Source organism: Macaca mulatta, chromosome 8, assembly GCF_049350105.2.
Source record: "Macaca mulatta isolate MMU2019108-1 chromosome 8, T2T-MMU8v2.0, whole genome shotgun sequence".
In the NCBI taxonomy this organism is placed as follows: domain Eukaryota; kingdom Metazoa; phylum Chordata; class Mammalia; order Primates; family Cercopithecidae; genus Macaca; species Macaca mulatta.
In genome coordinates, this window is record NC_133413.1 from 74,351,894 (window position 1) to 74,375,328 (window position 23,435).

Here is a 23,435-nt window from a genome sequence, read left to right on the forward strand (position 1 = left end):
CAGAGACTAGGATTGCAACCCCTGCTTTTTTTTGTTCTCCATTTGCTTGGTAGATCTTCCTCCATGCCTTTATTTTGAGCCTATGTGTGTCTCTGCATGTGAGATGGGTCTCCTGAATACAGCAAACTGATGGGTCTTTACTCTTTATCCAATTTGCCAGTCTGTGTCTTTTAATTGGACCATTTCGTCTATTTACATTTAAGGTTAATATTGTTATGTGTGAACTTGATCTTGTCATTATGATATTAGCTGGTTATTTTGCTCGTAAGTTGATGCAGTTTCTTCCTAGCATCAATGGACTTTACATTTTGGCATGTTCTTGCAATGACTGGTATCGGTTGTTCCTTTCCATGTTTAGTGCTTCCTTCAGGATCTTGTAAGGCAGGCCTGGTGGTGACAAAAATCTCTAAGCATTTGCTTGTCTGTAAAGGATTTTATTTCTCCTTCACTTATGAAACTTAGTTTGGCTGGATATGAAATTCTGGGTTTAAAATTCTTTTCTTTAAGAATGTTGAATATTGGCCCCCACTCTCTTCTGGCTTGGAGAGTTTCTGCCGCGAGATCTGCTGTTAGTCTGACAGGCTTCCCTTTGTGTGTAACCCGACCTTTCTCTCTGTCTGCCCTTAACATTTTATTCCTTCATTTCAACTTTCATGAATCTGACAATTATGTGTCTTGGAGTTGTTCTTCTCGAGGAGTATCTTTGTGGTGCTCTCTGTATTTCTGGAATTTGAATGTTGACTTGCCTTAGTAGGTTGGTGAAGTTCTCCTGGATGCTATCCTGCAGAGCGTTTCCAACTTGGTTCCATTTTCCCGTCACTTTCAGACACACCAATCAGATGTAGATTGGTTCTTTTCACATAATCCCATATTTCTTGGAGGCTTTGTTCATTTCTTTTTACTCTTTTTTCTCTACACTTCTCTTCTTACTTCATGTCATTCATTTGATCTTCAATTGCTGATACTCTTTCTTCCAGTTGATTGAGTCAGTTACTAAAGCTTGTGCATTTGTCACATACTTCTCAGGTGTTACGGTTTTCATCTCTGTGAGTTCTTTTAAGGACTTCTCTACATTGGTTATTCTAGTTAGCCATTCGCCAAATCGTTTTTCAAGGTTTTTAGTTTCTTTGCGCTAGTTACAGAGTTCCTCCTTTAGCTCTAAGAAGTTTGATCAACTGAAGCCTTCTTCTTTCAACTCATCAAAGTCATTCTCCATCCAGCTTTGTTCCATTGCTGGCGATGAGCTGTGTTCCTTTGGAGGGTGAGATGGGCTCTGATTTTTTGAATTTCCAGCTTTTCTGCACTGATTTTTCCCCATCTTTGTGGTTTTATCTGTCTTTGGTCTTTGATGATGGTGATGTACTGATGGGGTTTTGGTGTGGGTGTCCTTTCTGTTTGTTAGTTTTCTTTCTAACAGTCAGGACCCTCAGCTGCAGGTCTGTTGGAGTTTGCTTGAGGTCCACTCCAGACCCTGTTTGCCTGGGTATCAGCAGTGGAGGCTGCAAAATATAGAATATTGCAGAACAATGAGTGTTGCTGTCTGACTCTTGCTCTGGAAGCTTCGTCTCAGGGGTGTACTCCACCGTGTGAGGTGTGAGGTGTCAGTCTGCACCTAGTAGGGGATGTCTCCCAATTAGGCTACTCAGGGGTCAGGGACCCACTTGAGCAGGCAGTCTGTCCATTCTTAGATCTCAACCTCCATGCTAGAAGTTCCACTGCTCTCTTCAAAGCTGTCAGACAGGGACATTTATTTCTGCAGAGGTTTCTGCTGCTTTTTGTTTAGCTATGCCCTGTCCCCAGAGGTGGAGTCTATAGAGGCAGGCAGGCCTCCTTGAGCTGTGGTGGGCTCCACCCAATTCGAGCTTCCCAGCAGCTTTATTTACCTACTTAAGCCTCAGCAATGGCAGGTGTCCCTCCCCCAGCCTCGCTGCTGCCTTGCAGTTAGATCTCAGACTGCTGTGCTAGCAATGAGGGAGGCTCCGTGGGCATGGGATCCTCTGGGCCAGGTGTGGGATATAATCTCCTGGTGTGCCCGTTTGCTAAGACCCTTGGTAAAGCTCAGAATTAGAGTGGGAGTTACTCGATTTTCCAGGTGTCGTGTGTCTCAATTTCCTTTGGCTAGGAAAAGAAATTCCCTTCCCCCTTGCACTTCCCTGGTGAGGCAATGCCTCCCCCTGCTTCAGCTCTCGCTGGTCAGGTTGCACTCATGGACCAGCACGAACTGCTAACTGTCCGACATGCCCCAGTGAGATGAACCCAGTACCTCAGTTGAAAATGCAGAAATCACTCATCTTCTGTGTCGCTCACACTGGGAGCTGGAGGCTGGAGCTGTTCCTATTTGGCCATCTTGGGCACGCCCCATTTTTTAACCTTTTTTTAACTTTTATATTAAGTTCAGAGGTACATGTGCAGGTTTGTTACATAGGTAGATGTGTGTCATGAGGGCATGTTATGTAGATTATTTCATCACCCAGGAATTAAGCTTAGTACCCCTTAGTGATTTTTCCTGATTCTCTTCCTCCTCCCACCCTCCACCCTCTCATAGGACCCAGTGTGTGCTGTTCCCCTTTATATGAAACTGGTTTTCATGCTTAAATTTCATCATTAACTCTTTTTTTTTTTTTTTAATTTTGGCATCCTACGAAAAATTTTCTGTTCTTATGCAGGTAGATATATTTGTTCTGGGAAATTTTTTTTTTTTTCCAAATAATGATTCTTAATTCTAAATAATTTAATAATGGTAAGAAATAAATTTGAAGCTTTCATACATCACATCAAAAGTTACACTTTTATATTTATAATTATGCAGCAGAAAAAGAAAATGCAATTACTGGAGTAAATTTAGCTTTTGTTAAAATAAATCTATGGTGGAACTATAATTATTATAATAGTGTAGTAAATATATGTATTGTAACATGCAGCTATTTTTCAGTATGATTATTATGGTGTTGCTATTACTAGAACCAATTTACTATAGTTTTACTAGGCAAAATATTACTTTGTTTTTAACATAAGTATGGTTTGTTATGGTTTTATGATGAAACTAGACTGCTATTATAATGAATTTTATTATGTTGTACTTATAAGGGATAGACAGGGGCTTTTAGCTTATTTCCTAGCTCAGCTTTGCACTTATAATATGGCCTAGAGAGTGTTACTTAAACTTCTTTGTTTTCCACTGTAAAAACAGAGATATTCATTTAAAAATAATAATCTTATTAAAAATATGATCTGATGTCCAGCCCTAATTAATTGAATTCATGGGTTGATTGAAGTGAAATATTAATCTTCTGCCATTGAGTATATGTTGGATATGTTCTTTCGATACAAGTGATTTAAGTACTACTAATAAAGAATAAATTTGCTTTCAACAATTAAATAATGAAAACTGTACTAAGTCTCAGGGGGTTCTTGTCCTCATTCCTCTTTTGCCACAAACTTTTTGCCTAGTCTGTTCTCTCCAAGATTCAGTTTCTTCCCCTCTCATGTCAGGGATCTGCATTAATCACCTATTCATGCTGAGTGCATGCTTGTATGCATTCCAAACTAAGACAAAGCTCTTCTTGGTTTTATTTCTGCTACCTACCACCCATTTCAAGGTACTGCTTTATTACTGGTTATATTCAAGGTCAAATAGCACAATTAAAAATAAAACCATTAAGTATGGTGTAATAAATAAAAATTCTCTATTGTTTTAATTATCTTGGACTTACCAATAACTACATTTCCTTATGGGAAAGAGTTAGTCACCTTAGACATACATTCACTTTCATTTTGCACTTTAATAAATTGTTACTCTAGAGAAAAATAAATACAAGAGTAGATGACTATAAGGCTAATAATACTCTATTCTGCCCCCGCAGAAGGTTGGAACCATTAGGGAGAGAAAATCTAGATGAAAAGATTAAGATATAAATTATATTACTGAAAATTTTTACTGGGGGAAGTGGTTTGGATTCATGACCTAAAACTTCCTCTTCACTCCAAACCCTAATCTCAGGAAGAGCTGTAAGGTGTTCCTGACTAGGCAGGCACTTCCCATATAGCAGGCAGATGAACAAGAATGTTCTGAAACCTGGTTGCTTTAAGCAGGTTAGAAGAACTGTGTCAAGCATGTTTGAGTGCTTGTTTCAAAGACATAAATCAAATAAGTTACTAAAAAGAGTGATGGAGTGAGAATAGAGCAGCCAGTGTCTCCCCGTTATTTTGGAAGGTCTAAGAAAGGAATAATCAACCTGAAACAAACTGTAGAAAGAGAAATGGCTTTAGGGTCAGACAACTGAGGTTTGAATGCTATCACTGTCTCTATTAGCTATGTGATTTTGGGCAAGGTACTTAATATCTCTTATTCTCTTTTACAAAATGAGAATAAAAATATTGAGTTCCTCACATGCCACAAATACAGCGTTGTATGCAAAAACCTTTTCTTTTTCCTCCTTGGCATCCAAGAACACTAACTTACAAGATCCTGTAATTGCATGCTGGCCGACAAAGTATTGGAAGTGAAGTTCACCATTTCCAAGCCTGGCTCATAAAACTTCCTGGACATTTCTTCCCACTCTTAATTTCTTTGTGCTCCAGGCACATCCAAAAGATCTATTGAAAGAAAAAGAAGCCCCAAGGGATGGCAGAATTATTAGGTAGAAAGAACATGGATTCCTGAATGCTTCAATGGAATTTTAGTTCTTTTATTCTCATCCTTTCGATATATGTTAAATAACAACGTCAGTGAAAAATAATTATTTATTATAGTAAAGCCAGTGAGATTTTGGGATTGCTTCTTACAGATATTAATGTATCCTGACTAGTACACGAAGAGTATTCATGGAGACAAATTGGAAAAAAACCTCAGAAAATACTGGGCAGAGTGATACTTGGCCCTCAGAAGGGCTCTATGAGAGTTTCTTCTTTCTAAATTTCTGCTATCAGCTAGTTTATCAATCAGCATCAATCATAATAAAAGGCCAAACATAACATAAATAGGATCAGAAAGAGACTTTTTTTGGTTGTTTGCTTGATTAAATAATGATTATGTAGGCAATGACCAAAAAAGAAAAAGGAATAACAGTAACAACAAGAAGAAAGCATCGCAGTATTGTTTCAACCAGGATTCTGTTAAACAAAACTAATTGTTAGCTATAACTAGTTTTAATCTAAAACTAGAGAATCCTTTTATTTGTTTGTTTGTTTCTGAGACGGAGTCTCTCTCTGTTGCCAGGCTGGAGTGCAGTGGTGCGATCTCGGCTCACGACAATCTCCACCTCCCGGGTTCAAGCGATTCTCCTGCCTCAGCCTCCCAAGTAACTGGGATTACAGGCACGTGCCACCACACCCAGTTAATTTTTTTTTTTTTTTTTTTTTTTTGTATTTTTAGTAGAGACGGGGTTTCACCAAGTTGGCTGGGATGGTGTCGATCTCCTGACCTCGTGATCCTCCCTCTTTGGCTTCCCAAGGTGCTGGGATTACAGGCATGAGCCACCGTGCCTGGCTGGTAATCATATTTTTTGAGGTAAAGATAAATTTAAATGCCTTTATACGTAATTTATTCATCTTATTCCAATACGTTCGGAGTTTCTGAAATGCTTCTCATTTATGTTCTTTGAATAGGCCCATACTTAAGGTAATGGTACATTTTACTCTATAACAAAGTGCCTTAAGAGTTATCCAACTTTGTAGTGCGAGTCACACGAATTTTATTGAGTGGAATATGTACCCCAAAAGATATATTATTTCTCATAATCCAGAGGTTCTTATTTTGTATATTTCTATAGGAGTAAAAACAAGCATAAAAACAATAAATGTAGATTAGAACCGGGAAGAAATGAGGGAATTGAAACAAATAAACAAGGTAAAAGATAAATTTAAGAGTGTGATATGTATAAGAGACCACAGTCCAATATTATTATGGTTGATATATAAAATATAATCAGAAAATAACATTTAACACTCTTATTTAAAATTAGAACCATTTCTCTTCCCTTTAAATATTTCTGTACAAAATCTTAGTTTGTACAATAATAAACTGCAGTATTCATTACTTACCTAAGAAAAAAGCTTGATGTGCCTTGAAATCAACCACTTCGTGCCTAGTGATTTTGGTGAAAATATGTGTTGAAAGTCTTAGATCACTAAAGATGATGACTTGGGGTTTGGTTGCTCAACCTAGTAAAGTGTCTACGTGAACAGGGGAACTGGAAATATAGTCTGGGCTCATATTTAAAAAATTTTTTTGAGTGGGTGTGCCGTAGACACTATACTTTGAGCTCTTTGAAAACAGGAAGAAAATTGTACTGTTTGCTGCTATATCTCTAACAATTAATACATAGAGAAAATACAACATGTTTTTTTAAATAAAAGATATAGGTAAAATAATCTGTAGGACATATTTAAGAGAGTAGTATAATTAAATTTTAATTTTTTTTTGAAACGGAGTCTTGCTTTCGCCCAGACTGGAGTACAATGGTGCAAGGCTCACTGCAACCTCCACCTCCCAGGTTCAAGCGATTCTCCTGCCTCAGTCTCCTGAGTAGCTGGGATTACACAGGCATGCGCCACCACACCAGGCTAATTTTTGTATTTTTAGTAGAGACGGGGTTTCACCATGTTGGCCAGGCTGGCATTGAACTTCTGACCTCAGGTGATCCACCTGCCTTGGCCTCCCAAAGTGCTGGGATTACAGGTGTGAGCCACTGCACCCGGCCTCCATTTTAATTTTTTAATTTTTTAAAGCTAATAGCACATTTGCTCAAGGGATCAGTTTCCCTTCAGTGTAGAGCGTGATCTGAATAATTTAGGATGGATGGATGATATAGCAAGACGAGTTGGGAAGTCTTCAAGAATTTAGATATCTATGTTTACGGTTTTAGCAACTTAAAGACAATGGGAAAACACAAGAGGGTGCAAATTCAGTATGTCTTTGATGTACATTAAATTGAAGATACATGAGGGAGAAGGAAAAGTGGAGAACATCCTTCAGATTTTTAATTTGTACAATTATGTGAGTGTGGTTAGTAATGCTATTAACCAAAATCAGGGAATATAAGAGGAGAAGCAATTAATTTGGAGAGGGAGGACAAAAATATTACTATCAGCCATAGTATATTCGTGTAGTTGGAGATGAATGGTAGCAGTTGGGAATATGAGTAAGGAAATTAGGAGAGAGATTAAGAAAAGGTGTTGATTTGGAAATCAACACTAGTCTTCACAGGACTACATCTCATGTGGCTCCTGAGCACTTGAGATAAATCTAGTTCAAAGTAAGATGTGCTTTAAGAGTAATTTACACGCTGGATTCTGAAAGCTAATCTGAAAGAACACACAAGATGGTTCAATAATTTTTATATTGACTATACATGGAAATGAATGTATTTTGTCTATCTTGAGCTAAGTAAAATCTATTATTAATATGTTTCATTTTTTTCTTTTTCATATTTGTTTTTTAATGTGGTTACTAGAAAATTTAAAATTACATATGTGGTTCACATTATATTTTTATTGAAAAGTGCTGGGGTAAGACATTGGCAGAAACAATAATGTATTCTTTTTCAGTTTTATTGGACTTTTCCTTTTTTACTTATATTAAATATTCTAGATATTAGGTTTAAAAACCTGAAAGTACATTTTAGTTAACTGAATAACCACAAAAACATGATACAAAATTCACTTTATAGAGTAACAATTGTGTGTTTTGTAACTTTGTAAGGGAGGTATAAGTTCTGTGCTGCCCTGGATGTTCCAACAGTGAAAAGATAAGGCTCCATGCTGTATTTACATAAAATGGAGGATGTGTGAGTGTGTGTTTATGTATACATGTACTTGCATGTATGTGTTTGTGTGCACATAGACATGAAATCTGCTACCCTCTTCTCATACTTACTATGTAAAATATTGATTTTTGATCCCCCAAATTTGAATGTATTCTTTTTAAGAAAATAAACCCAAGTTACTACAGCAATTTTTTCTTCTAGCTTTTAACCAATAGAATGAGGAAGTGATTGTTCAAAGTATATTACAGGGGAAAATTGATCATTTAAAACGTAAGAGTTAAATTATATAGCATCTATAGCAAATGACAGAAGTGTAATTATTACTTAGTCTATTGGTTTAACTATCTCCTATAATGTTAAGTATATGATAAAGTATTCAAATATTTTTTTCTCTTTCTTATCATAGAAGATGTAGATGGAATGTTACAGCATGGGTAAAATTCATTTCATCTCATATAACTTCTTTACCGTTTCATTCCAGGTGTCTTTGGCAAAAGCCATTGTTTCACTCTATTGCCAAAACTGCCTTATGTCAAATTATTTCGTGTTCTAATATGTTCTCGCTAGCATATAGAATCTCATGGAATAAAGGTTGGAAAGCTACTTATAAGCTTCCTGTAATATGATCTTTGGGACAGGAATCATTCTCATCTAATTTCTTTGTTTAAAAAGAAAATAATTGTTGTTCTTTTTATTCAACATGTAGATTTTCTGTATTGTTGACAAAATGAAGGGACAATTGTAAAATACACAACTAGCAAGAGATATCAAATGGTGACCCAACATTTTCAATAATAGGTTTGATTGTGATAGATATAAACAAAACCCAACACAAACCAAATTCATTAAAATTTTTGCCCTCTAGGATTTTAGTATTGAACTGGTCATGTTAGCAAAGAATTCCCAAACCTGATAGCTAATGTGGCTATCCCTTTAAATATTAGTTATGCATCTAAAATTAACATTATAGATTGTTGTAAAAAGAAAAAATACTTGTTCATTTACTTTCAGTTTCAGTGAATTTGTTTTCCAGGGAGACATCATCTATTGATTTTTGTTTAGTTTTTAAATTTAAATGAGAGAAATTGACTATGAACAGATTTATCATCAGTATATCACCCTTTTTTGGCCTGTTTCCTAAATTACAGAAGTTGGAAAAGTGGAAGGAAAATTCAGTGTTTATTTTTTGGGAAAAGAATAAATAGTTATGGTTGTTCTATGACACAGATAAGTACCTATGGAATCCCACATTAAAAACACTAATTTAACAAGCAATAATTATTGATATATAATATTTTACATATTTATAGGATATAAGTCATATTTTGTTATATGCATAGAATGTGTAACGATCAAGTCAGAATATCTGGAATATCCATCACCTTGAGTATTTATCATTTCTATGTGTCAGGAACATTTCAAGTTCTCTCTTCTACTACTTTCTAAGTCTTTCGTTTTACCATGATCTCCTCTAGGTATCAGTTACCCTCTTATCTATTCTGCACTTTTGAAAGAAGGAGCATAATAGTAATGAAGATATTGAGTACTATTTTTCTGGAGTATTTTATATCCTTTAGTTTCTTAAATATGTCTGTATAAACTAAAGTGATAAGAGGTACTTCTACTCTCAGATGTTGAATCAGTGGAAGGATCAGCAGTATAGTTTCATGGTAATGCTGGAAATAGCTTTGGAAAATTAAACTTTCAGTCTTTTGATGCCTATGCTGTCTGAGCTAATTGTGGGTAAGAAATGTGTTTCAAGATGTAATACGCTTGTACTACTGATGTAACTTAGACAAAATATTCCTCTTGATCTCTAAAGACAGGGAAAACTCCATTCAGATGACCCTCCACAAACCTTTTAGAAGGTTACTGTTAGAGAAAATGTTATGCAAGATCCTGTGGATTTGTGTTTGTAAAAATAAAAAGACACAAATGACTTCACAGTGCTGTCAACTCAAATTTGCAGCCATTCATTATCCTTTGATGCTTCTTGAGATGGTACCTATAGGTCAGATACATTTCCAGGGCTTAAGGAGTCCACGGTAGATGCTGCTTAGGATCTTCAGCTTGGCACTTTCTCACTGTCTAATTGCATGTTTTGAGTATCTGTCAGCTAAAGTCTGAATCACAATTCTTCTCCTCTTTATTCCCAGTCTTAGAGTGTATTTCTCTCCCTTCTACATCATACATGGAGTAACAATTAATACAGCAGAAGTTACTTTGAGAAGACATGAGAGATGTCCTCTCAGGCAGGGATGTATATTAGATAGATAATGTCAATAGTGCTACAAGCTGAGTCATGGTAATTGTTAGATTAAGAACTCTTACAAGTTTCAGGTAAAGATGGTTTACCCATGATTGCACTGTGAGTATATATATATTTTCTTAGTAGATAGGATGCTAGAGTCATATTATTGCTACTGTGTATTTGCCTGGTAAATAACATGTATCATAATCCTCTCAACACTTAACAGGTTTACAGTAACATTCTTGATACTCACCAAGTGCATTCTTCCATTATTCCTATTTATCTCAGTATATAGTATTCAATTACTCATGTCAGAAACTGAGGAAAAATTGTTTTTACTTCTTTCAAGATCCAATTCACCAGCAAATCTTCTTGTTTTAATCTGTGAAATATATTTTCAACATAACCACTACCTACTAGTTCTACTGCTACCAACATCCTTGTCCAAGATCTTTTTTTAAACGTGATCTCTTGCTATATTGTTCAGCCTTTATATTGAAAACCAAAGGTCAGTATTCAAGAGTAAGATTAAGGCAGAAACAAACTTTCTTTTACAGGGACCGAAAGTCAGCTTTAAGTTATCTCAGCCTCGGTTTATATTTAGATTATCTAAGATTGCGAACGTCCCTAGCCACCTGCTGGAAATAAAGATAAATTTGCCCTGGTGCGTAGGAATATAATTTCAGGCTTTAAATTATTTCTACTATTTTTCATAGATGATGATCAGCACCCAATCAAAAGTATTCAGGCAAATGAAGAAACAAAACAAGTTGATAAAAAGTAAAAGAAAAAGGAACATAATAGAAAATGATTCACAAGAGATCATGATAATGAGATTACCTGACAAAGATTTTAAACTAATTATGCCTAATATGATCATGGAAGTGAAAAAAGTTTGACAATTTTACATAGAACTGAAAATTATAAGTAAGAAACAAATTAAAACTCTCAAACTGAAAATTTCCTTCATGAAAATTAATTCAATAGTTGGATAACAGCAGAAGAGATATAGTTGAAAAGAGGATTGGAGAACTAGAAGACAGAACAGAAGAAAACAGTCACAAGGAAACAGAGACATACAAAAGGATGGAAAGATAAAAAAAAGAGAGAAGAAAACACAAAAGACGGGATATACAGTAAAAATACATGCAATTGAAGTCTCAAAAAAGAGGAAATAGTTACAAAATAACTGGGGATTTTCTAAAGCTGAGCAAAGAAATAAAACACAAATTCAAGAAGCACTGTGAACCCTAATGATCTAAGCTGGATCAACGCAAGGAAAATCACAAGCAGGCACACATAGAAAAACTATTGAAAAAAATGCAAAGGCAAATATGATAAAAACATGCAGAGACGGAAAGACACATTAGTTTGAAAGGAGCCACTATCAGGAAAACAGTCCATTTGCCAACATACCAAAAGGAAACTAAAATACAAAGAAATGCTCTCTTTAATGTTCAAGGAGATAATAATTGCCAGCATCAAATTCTATATGCAATGCATATGTCCTTAAAAAATAAAGGTGATATGAAAACCTTTTCAGATGAAGACAACCTGGGCAAAATTGCCACAAAGATGCAATCAAAAGAGAATTCTTTAGGTACAAGACAAATAATCTAAGATGAATATTTGGAGGTACAGGAAGAAATAAAAGCCAAAAATCAGAAGTATTTGAGCAGTAAAAATAATTACAATGGCATAAATAATCGTGATGTCTTGTCATCTTTTCTAATAACAAAAAATTTGATTCACTGGAAATATACAATAATATTAAAATAACATTCAATTAGTAATGTGGCCTCAAAGTATATGCACAAAACATTAACAAAACTACAAATGAAATAGGCAAATTGGTAATTATAGAAAGAAGTTTTAATACATTTCTCTCTCAAACTGACAGAACAATCTGAAAAAAATGTTAATATGACTATAGATTTAAATAACATAATTAACAAAGTTGACCTAAATGACATAGATAGAATATTGCTTTCAAAAACTGAAGAACCCATATTTTTTCCAAATGTACATAAAACTTTTACAAATATTAACCATATCTTGCACTAAACAGTTAATCTTTACATATATCTTAACAGTTTAAATTATACTTAACATGATCTCTGATACTGGTAAAATTTAAAAATAAATAATAAGATAACTAGAAAATTTCTATTTGGAAAATTTAAACACTTCTATATTGATAATTGGTTAAAAGAGAAAATAGAATGAAAATTTTAAACAGATTTTGAATTATTTCATATAAAAACCAATGAGAAGTAGCTAAAACCTTAAATTTATTAATTAGAAAGAGGAAAGGTTAAAAATCCATAATATAAACAGAACTAATGGGGAAACATTTAAGGTTTTCCACCTGAGGTCAGGACCAAAGGAAGTATGACTGTTACCACCCGTCTTTTCAACATTGTAGGGAAGTTTCAGAGAGCTTGAAAAGCAAGGAACGACATTGTACGGTAAAGATTAGAGGCAAAGAAAGAAAACTCTCATCATTTTATTCTTTTTTTTGTTTTGTTTTGAGACGGAGTCTTGCTCTGTCGCCCAGGCTGGAGTGCGGTGGCACGATCTCGGCTCACTGCAAGCTCCGCCTCCCGGGTTCACGCCATTCTCCTGCCTCAGCCTCCCGAGTAGCTGAGACTACAGGCAGCCAAAAGAACGCCTGGCTAATTTTTTCTTCTTCTTCTTATTTACTTATTTATTTATTTTTTGTATTTTTAGTAGAGAGGGAGTTACACTGGGTTGGCCAGGATGGTCTCAATTTCCTGACCTCGTGATCCACCCGCCTCGGCCTCCCAAAGTGCTGGGATTACAGGCGTGAGCCACCGCGCCTGGCCACTCTCATCATTTTTAAGTGACCTGAATGTTTATGCAGAAAATATTAAAATTTACAAATAAATTATTAAGATTAATAGGCAACTTTACCAAGGTTTCAATTAACAACTAGAAAATAACATTTAAAAACTTATACAATTTATAGGAGCATCAAAATACATCAATATTTTTTAGAATAAATCTAACCTCTGCATAGATAGCTACAAAATATATTGAGAGAAAGTAATAGAGACCTAAATAGATGGAGGTGTATGTTTGTAGACTAGAATACTTAGTGTTAAAAATAGGTGAATTCTCAAATTGATCCATAAATTCTATAAAATTCTCATAAAAATGACAGATGGTTTTATTTGCGTGTGTGTGTGCACACGCATGCTCATGTATGTCAGTGTGTAAGTTGATAGTTTAGTTATAAAGTTTATATTGGAATGCAACGGACAAAAATAGTAAAGACATATTTGGAAAAGAAAAGCAGGGTAGAAAAAGGATACTCTACTAGACATCAAGAATTACTATACTGATGGGGTTTTGGTGTTGGTGTCCTTTCTGTTTGTTAGTTTTCCTTCTAACAGTCAGGAACCTCAGCTACATTCTTCTCAGCACCACACTGCACTTATTCCAAAATTGACCACATAGTTGGAAGTAAAGCACTCCTCAGCAAATGTAAAAGAACAGAAATTACAACAAACTGTCTCTCAGACCACAGTGCAATCAAACTAGAACTCAGGACTAAGAAATTCAATCAAAACCTCTCAACTACATGGAAACTGAACAACCTGCTCCTGAATGATTATTAGGTATGTAACAAAATGAAGGCAGAGATAAAGATGTTCTTTGAAACCAATGAGAACAAAGATACAACATACCAGAATCTCTGGGACACATTTAAAGCAGTGTGTAGAGGGAAATTTATAGCACTAATTGCCCACAAAAGAAAACAGGAAAGATCTAAAATTGACACCCTAACATCACAATTAAAACAACTAGAGAAGCAAGAGCAAACACATTCAAAACTAGCAGAAGGCAAGAAATAACTAAGATCAGAGCAGAACTGGGATGGAGATAGAGACACAAAAAAACCCTTCAAAAAATCAATGAATCCAGGAGCTGGTGTTTTGAAAAGATCAACAAAATAGATAGACTGCTAGCAAGACTAGTAAAGAAGAAAGGAGAGAAGAATCAAATAAACACAACAAAAAATTATAAAGGGGATATCACCACCGATCCCACAGAAATACAAACTACTATCAGAGAATACTATAAACACTTCTAAGCAAATAAATGAGAAAATCTAGAAGAAATTGATAAATTCCTGGACACATACACCCTCCAAGACTAAACCAGGAAGAATCTGAATATCTGAATTGACCAATAACAGGTTCTGAAATTGAGGCAATAATTAATAGCCTACCAACCAAAAAAATTCAAGGACCAGAAGGATTCACAGCCAAATTCTACCAGAGGTAGAAAGAGGAGCTGGTAGCATTCCCTCTGCAACTATCCCAATCAATGGAAAAAGAGGGAATCCTCCCTAATTCATTTTACGAAGCCAACATCATCCTGATACCAAAGCCTGGCAAAGACGCAACAAAAAAAGAGAATTTTAGACCAATATCCCTGATAAACATCGATGAAAAAATCCTCAATAAAATACTGGCAAACCAAATCCAGCAGCACATCAAAAAGCTTATCCATCATGATCAAGTGGGCTTCATCCCTGGGATGCAAGGCTGGTTCAACATATGCAAATCAATAAAGGTAATCCAGCATACAAACAGAACCAAAGACAAAAACCACATGATTATCTCAATAGATGCAGAAAAGGCCTTTGACAGAATTCAACAGCCCTTCATGCTAAAAACGCTCAATAAATTCGGTATTGATGGAACGTATCTCAAAATAATAAGAGCTATTTATGACAAACCCAAAGCCAATGTGGTACTGAATGGGCAAAAACTGGAAGCATTCCCTTTGAAAACTGGCACAAGACAGGGATGCCCTCTCTCAACACTCCTATTCAACATAGTGTTGGAAGTTCTGGCTAGGGCAATCAGGCAAGAGAAAGAAATAAAGGGTATTCGACTAGGAAAAGAAGAAGTCAAATTGTCCCTGTTTGCAGATGACATGATTGTATATTTAGAAAACCCCATTGTCTCAGCCCAAAATCTCCTTAAGCTGATATGCAACTTCAGCAAAGTCTCAGGATACAAAATCAATGTGCAAAAATCACAAGCATTCTTATACACCAGTAACAGACAAACAGAGAGCCAAATCATGAATGAACTCCCATTCACAATAGCTTCAAAGAGAATAAAACACCTAGGATCCAACTTACAAGGGATGTAAAGGACCTCTTCAAGGAGAACTACAAATCACTGCTCAGTGAAATAAAAGAGGACACAAACAAATGGAAGAACATACCATGCTTATGGATAGAAAGAATCAATATCGTGAAAATGGCCATACTGCCCAAAGTAATTTATAGATTCAGTGCCATCCCCATTAAGCTACCAGTGACTTTCTTCACAGAATTGGAAAAAACTGCTTTAAAGTTCATATGGAACCAAAAAAGAGCCCGCATTGCCAAGACAATCCTAAGCCAAAAGAACAAAGCTGGAGGCATCATGCCACCTGACTTCAAACAATACTACAAGGCTACAGTAACCAAAACAACATGGTACTAGTAGCAAAACAGAGATATAGACCAATGGAACAGAACAGAACCCTCAGAAATAATACCACACATCTATAGCCATCTGATCTTTGACAAGCCTGAAAAAAACAAGAAATGGGGAAAGGATTCCCTATTTAATAAATGGTGCTGGGAAAACTGGCTAGCCATAAGTAGAAAGCTGAAACTGGATCCTTTCCTCACTCCTTATATGAAAATCAATTCAAGATGGATTCGAGACTTAAATGTTAGACCTAAAACCATAAAAACCCTAGAAGAAAACCTAGGTAATACCATTGAGGACATAGGCATGGGTGAGGACTTCATGTCTAAAACACCAAAAGCAATGGCAACAAAAGCCAAAATTGACAAATGGGATCTAATTAAACTAAAGAGATTCTGCACAGCAAAAGAAACTACCATCAGAGTGAATAGGCAACCTACAGAATGGGAGAAAATTTTTACAATCTACTCATCTGACAAAGGACTAATATCCAGAACCTACAAAGAACTCAAACAAATTTACAAGAAAAAAACAAATAACCCCATCAAAAAGTGGGCAAAGGATATGAAGAGACAGTTCTCAAAAGAAGACATTTATACATCCAACAGACACGTGAAAAAATGCTCATCATCACTGGCCATCAGAGAAATGCAAATCAAAACCACAATAAGGTACCATCTCACACCAGTTAGAATGGCAATCATTAAAAAATCAGGAAACAACAGGTTCTGGAGAGGATGTGGAGAAATAGGGACACTTTTACACTGTTGGTGGGATTGTAAACTAGTTCAACTATTGTGGAAAACAGTGTGGTGATTCCTCAAGGATCTAGAACTAGAAATACCATTTGACCCATCATCCCATTACTGGGTATATGCCCAAAGGATTATAAATCATGCTGTTATACAGACACACGCACACATATGTTTATTGCGGCCCTATTCACAATAGCAAAGACTTGGAATCAACCCAAATGTCCATCAGTGACAGACTGTATGAAGAAAATGTGGCACATATACACCATGGATTACTATGCAGCCATAAAAAAGGATGAGTTTGAGTCCTTTGTAGGGACACGGATGCAGCTGGAAACCATCATTCTCAGCACACTATTGCAAGAACAGAAAACCAAACACCACATGTTCTCACTCATAGGTGGGAACTGAACAATGAGATCACTTGGACACAGGAAGGGGAACATCATACATGAGGTCCTATTGTGGGGAGGGGGGAACATGGCACATGTATACACCAACAGGGCACATGTATACATATGTAACAAATCTGCATGTTGTGCACATGTACCCTAGAACTTAAAGTATAATAATAATAATACAAAAAGACTTTCTATAAGAGCTATAGGATTTATGTCACTAAACGTAAAGAAAAGATTGACAAATTTGACTCTGTTAAATTAAGATCTTTTGTTCATCACAAGGCACCAATAAGGGCGAAAATAAATGTTCAGAGTGGGAGAAAATATTTGTAGCACATGTAACTAAAAAGGGACCCTTGTACCCTTTAGTAATTTGAAGAATATATAAAGGAATCCTCTTTAATTCAATAATAAACAATTCAGATCACTCAGTAGAAAAAAAAATATGGGCAAAGGCTTGAGTTGAGTAGGCACTTTAGTAAAAAGAAGATAACCAAGTGGCCAGCAAACATATGCAAAGTGGCCTGACTTAACTGATCATCAAGAAAATGCAAGAAGTCACAATGAAATAACATTATAAAACACCAAGTAACTAATATTAAGAAAGATAATACTAAATACTGCAAGAATAAGGAGCAATAGGCTCTCCTATATGCTGATGATAGGAATGCAGATGTAAGTATAAATTGTATAATTACTTGAAAAATGGAAAAGTGTTTATTCATTTGAACATGTGCTTACCTTATGACCCACCAATTCCACTCATAGGCATATAATCAGGAGAATGGCATGCATATGTGCATAAAGTCCTACTAAGTGTATATAGCAGCACTACTCACAATCGGGAAAAGGAGAAATCAACCCCAAATGCCAAATACATTGTAATTTATCCATATTATATAGCAATGGAAATAAATGAACCCTAGATATATGCAATAATGTGGATGAATCTTATGAACATTATTGTGAGTTACATAAATGAACACAAAGGATTATATACTCTATGATTTCATTTGCACAAAGTTTACAAAAGGCAATACTAATCTGTAACATTAAAGATCAGGAGAGCAATTTCTGGTGGTGATGAAGAACAGAATCATGACAGAGGGTGTGAGGAGGAAATCTGTGATGCTGGTGACATTCTGATCTGTGTCTTAACCTTTGTTAAAGAGTTGTCTGCTTTGGTAGAATTCACTGAGGTATACACTGGGGATTTGCTCAGATTTCTGTGTTATAATTCAATAGTTACAAAAGCAGCTTTGTTTGTACTGCTCCACTCATCCAATGCCCTGCATTATCTCCCTCCTTAATGTCACTGCCCAATGTTTGGAAAGAATAATCTAGACTTGATATTTCTTTCTCTGTTTTAATCTCACTCATCCTCAGCCCATTACACTCTGGCTTCTGCCTTATAACTCTGAAAGTGCTGTCCCCAAAGTCACCAATGACCTCCTAATTGCCAATTGTCTATTTTCAGTCTTCATCCTACTTGACCTCTTCCTGCCACCTGACACTGCTGACCATCCCTCATTTGTAATCCTCTCTTCTCTTGACCTCTTTCTCATACTTCTCCTTGCTTCTGGACTGTTTCAATTAAGTGTCCCTCCTTCCTTGCTTGGTCCTCAAATACTTTTGTTTTCTGGTTACACTCGATTATAGTGCTCTAAAATCAGAATTACAATCTGGCTGAAGACATGTTTACTTCAAAGAGTTTTTAAGAAAATTGTGAATAATATGCCATTGAATGGAAACAATCAGATTTCACATAGAAATTCAGGTTTCTGGCTTCAGGATATTAAAAGGTTTAGCAATTCTGAATCCATCCTCTTTTTTTTTTTTTTTTGAGACGGAGTCTCGCTCTGTCGCCCAGGCTGGAGTGCAGTGGCGCAATCTCGGCTCACTGCAAGCTCCGCCTCCCGGGTTCACGCCATTCTCCTGCCTCAGCCTCCCGAGTAGCTGGGACTACAGGCGCCCACAACCGCGCCTGGCTAATTTTTTGTATTTTTAGTAGAGACGGGGTTTCACCGTGGTCTCGATCTCCTGACCTTGTGATCCGCCCGCCTCGGCCTCCCAAAGTGCTGGGATTACAGGCGTGAGCCACCGCGCCCAGCCCCTGAATCCATCTTATTGAGGAGCCAACAGTCTTCCAGACCCAAATACTAGGAGGTTTTTCATCAACCCAGAAGCCACCCTTACTTCTACATTTTTATAACCTGCCTGGATCTCCTAAAGCACTTACTTTCTCACCACTGTTATACATGTGTCTTGAGAGAAGAGCTTCCCAAACAGTGCATAAGAACCACCTAGGGAACTTGTTACATGTTTCTGTCTCAGCCCCGTGACAGCAATATGATAGATATTGGGTAGGGTCCAGGAAAGGACATTTAAAAAAATCCAAGGTGAATTTGAAGCAGGTTGTCCACAGAAGACACTTGTGATGGTTAATACTGTGTGTCAACTTGATTGGATTGAGGGATGTAAAGTATTGATCCTGGGTGTGCCTGTGAGGGTGTTGCCAAAGGAGATTAACATTTGAGTCAGTGGGCTGGGGAAGGCCGACTCACCCTTAATATGATGGGCACAGTGTAATCAGCTGCAAAATCAACCAGCAAATATAAAGCCGGCAGAAAAACCTGAAAAGGCAAGATTGGCCCAGCCTCCCAGACTACATCTTTCTACTGTGCTGGATGCCTCCTGCCCTCAAACATCGGACTCCAGGTTCTTCAGTTTTGAGACTTGGACTGACTCTCCTTGCTCCTCAAACTTGCAGATAGCCTATCGTGGGACCTTGTGATCATGTAAATTAATACTTATTAAACTCCTATATATATATAACTCCTATATAGGAGTTTAATAAGTATATATATAACTCCTATATAGGAGTTTAATAAGTATATATATATTATATACTTACTAACCTATTAGTTCTGTCCCTTTAGGGAACCCTGAATAATACAACCCTATTTTATGGAGTTTAATGCCTATGTTGTAGACTTCAACTGTAGTTGTTGATCTCAAGTGTCTCAATGTCTTGCAGTAGATACAGATATATAAACAGGTCATTGTAATAAATATGTCCAATCACCATTCCCAGGCAGGCTGAGGCCTGGTGTTCTGATCTGTCTGAAAGTCTCAATTGGGGAGGGATATCAGCCTTTTGGATGTAGGGTCAAGGAACTGTCTTGTTGACAGAAAAAGATGTTCAATAAATAGAAAGAGTGATATTAAGCCAAAGGGACAGAGACTGAAGAAACCAAGGACAGTGGGAAGTTTTGGAAGAGAAGTATGAGGACAGGGATGTGTGGTAGCTCTTTGGGGTACATGGAGGTAGCTGCCTTTGAAATGAAGCTTTTGGCATTAGCAAAGAGGGAGTAGGTAAAAGTGCTCTCTCTGTGTGGATCATAATATGACACATGTTATAATAGAGTAATACATAGTGAACATAAAATGAGGTTCAATCAGCTTCAGAGTCTAAAAACAGTCTCGCTTAATTCAGTGTACCACTTAGGTTGAAAACTGTAATTTGTTTGTGTCATCAATCTGTGTGACAATGTTGTCCAGCAGCTGTCCAGGTATAGTGATGTATGGGTATAGTGACGTTTGCCTGAGGCCTAGCCCTGCATACCTGTTGGGATTCAACTCTGGGAATGGGCTGGATCAGTAGAGTAAAATGAAAAGGGAGTAAGAAAAGTAAGAGTAATGATGAGTGATTCTAAAGATAGACCATGGTTTAATTGCTCAATAGTGGAGCAAGAAGACTTGATCAAACAGCAATGAAAAGGTCAAGGAACTGGTGGCCTTGAAGAATAGGTGGGTAGAGATGAGAGAAACTGAGGACTAGAAAAAGGGAGGTTATGGTAAAACAGGGAACTTTGGAAGATTGAGACCTCAAAGGCCAATTCAAAAATATTTCAGACCTGTCCATGGGCGTATGTTGCTGAATTTGTGTAGAGTTGAAAGTCGTTAGAATTAAGATGACTAAGAAATTATAAAAGTAACACGGTGAAACCCCGTCTCTACTAAAAAAATACAAAAAACTAGCCGGGCGAGGTGGCGGGCGCTTGTAGTCCCAGCTACTCGGGAGGCTGAGGCAGGAGAATGGCGTGAACCCGGGAGGCGGAGCTTGCAGTGAGCTGAGATCCGGCCACTGCACTCCAGCCTGGGCGACAGAGCGAGACTCCGTCTCAAAAAAAAAAAAAAAAAAAAAAAAAAAAAGAAATTATAAAAGCAAAGAACACAGCCGGGCACGGTGGCTCACGTCTGTAATCCCAGCACTTTGGGAGGCCGAGGCGGGTGGATCACGAGGTCAGGAGATCGAGACCATCCTGACTAACATGGTGAAAACCCATCTTTACTAAAGATACAAAAAAAATTAGCCGGGTGCGGTGGAGGGCGCCTGTAGTTCCAGCTACTGGGGAGGCTGAGGCAGGAGAATGGCGTGAACCCGGGAGGCGGAGCTTGCAGTGAGCCGAGATCACGCCACTGCACTCCAGCCTGGATGACAGAGTGAGACTCCGTCTCAAAAAAAAAAAAAATAAATAAAGTATGGGAAATGAACATATTTTCATATATAATTGTCAGAAACAAGAAGTTGTTGCTCCTAATTTTTTCAATTGCTTATCTCTGCTTTTGAATTAATACACTTATACCCATGAGGTCTTTCTCAATGTAATGAAAATACTATGCATTGTCAAATGTTTAACCCTTAAGAAGACTACGTTGAGCAAAAATTAGTTCAATCTAAATAAGTAAACAACAGCAATAATAACAACATGTTATACGGTGGCATTTCATAGATTTCAAGACTTTTTTAGATACATCATATTGTTTGTCAAAAAAAAAAAAAAAACTCACGGGATACACTTGTAAGAAAATATCATTTCTTTTTAATAGACAAATAATATCGAGAAGACTAGCCTAAGGTAACAAATTAAGAGTGACAGAAACAGAACTAGAATTCATGAGTGTCCATTTTATTTTAATATTGTAGATATCTTATAAACTGATAAAGTTATTGTGGAAGGATTAGTTGATACCTTTAATATTGTTACAGGGATTTTTGTTGTTGTTGTTTTCCAATTGTCATTTCAACTTAAAATCCATTTTCTCATTAATGTTTGCTAGAAAATATAGTCATTCAAAGTCATCAAATAATTGACTAAATTTGTTCAGTCATTAGGGGAAAAAACCCCAGAAAACCTAAGACTTTTATTTCTTAGTATTGCATAGCTTATGTTTACAGGGTATGATTATTTAACAGAATTTATAGAAATCTTCATTCTTCACATCTTTTTAGAGTTGTAGAAGAAATACCAGAAGGTACACATGGTGTGTGTGTGTGTGTATGTGTGTGTGAATTCACATAGGTGTATGGAGCTCTAATTTTTATATAAAACGCAAATACTGAGAGCCACTTTTAAAATTTTTTACCTGTATTCAATGGTTCTACCTTCGTTTTTCTGTAGTTTAATACAAGAGGGCTCTTCATTGACTGTTTGTAGAAGGAAGCTTTTATGTAGGGTTGTACATCTCAAGAATAAATCACAATGGCAGAAAAGTCACAATACCTGAGACCTCTGTCTTTCCCTTTCTCTGAGTATACTTTCATGTAATTTCTTGTCTTTATTTTCTATAAATATATTCCAGAGGAATAGAATGTAGGGGGAAGGAGGCAAAATCTCTATTCTGAAAATGGGATTTCAGTGCCGTGCTCAGTACTTCTTGCCCTTATACCTGTAGTTATATCCAAGTGATGTAATATTTTTATAGCTACTGTATTCAACTTTCTCACCTACAGAATGGACCAAATAAGAAAATGTATATGGAAGCATTTTGTAGAACACAAAGCACTTACAAATAATCCATTTGATGTGGAAGCAAGTATATAGACAAGAGTCAGGTTTATCATTTCCTTGCTGTGTTACCCTTGGAAAATTACTTACTCTCTCTGAATCTTAATTGCTCTTCTTCTGCAAAATGTAGATAACATATTATGTCAGACATTGCCCTAATTAACTTGAGTTCAAAAATCAGACCGTGTATAGAATCTGTATTTCCATTTATAAATGACAAATTTTAACCTAGAGAACAAAATACATAGTGTCTGGACTTCGTTACAGTCTGGAACACATTTTCTTTCATATAAAATTTTGCTCGAATTCTATGACCACTAGGTTTTCTTTTTTAAGAGAAGGAGTCTCGCTTTGTCACTCAGGCTGGAGTGCAGTGGCAGGATCATAGCTAACTTCAGCCTTGAACTACTGGGTTCAAGTGATCCTTCTGCTTCAGTGTCCTACATAGCTGGGACTACAGGTGTGAGCCATCATGCTTGGCTTAGATTTTTAAAAAATATGTACAACAATATGCAAATAAGATCCAATATCTGGCTGAATATGTGCAAGGTATATAATGACATTCCTATCAGATTTCTCCCTTTATATGAGTTGCTGGGTTTTGCCTCTACTTACAAGTCAGGTGTTTTTTCAAAGACAACATATACTTCTTGGTAAACATATAAATACCATTAAGAGTTAAATACAAGGAGATTGAGAAACCAGAGTGTATTCAAACTTTGAAGCAACATTTGACCTGCAGAAAACATATGACATTAAGTATGATCAGATATGACTGAAATATATAACTCATTTATCAACATTGGTTGCATAGTTCTTAAAAGGGCAGAAGAATAACCTTTTCTAGCTTACAAATAATTTTCATGTTCAATGGTAGTGACTTTACGTTTC

The 23,435-nt window shown here is 36.4% G+C and overlaps 1 long non-coding RNA gene across 1 annotated transcript in view; it reads left to right on the plus strand.

Moving 5' to 3' along the window:
- The window catches only part of LOC114680264 (uncharacterized), a 44,004-nt gene that overhangs the window by 15,686 nt on the left and 4,883 nt on the right, over positions 1-23,435 (plus strand). The window contains exon 3 of the long non-coding RNA XR_013396906.1: positions 5,375-5,509. This is a non-coding gene — a long non-coding RNA (uncharacterized LOC114680264). The remainder of the gene's footprint in view (positions 1-5,374; positions 5,510-23,435) is intronic.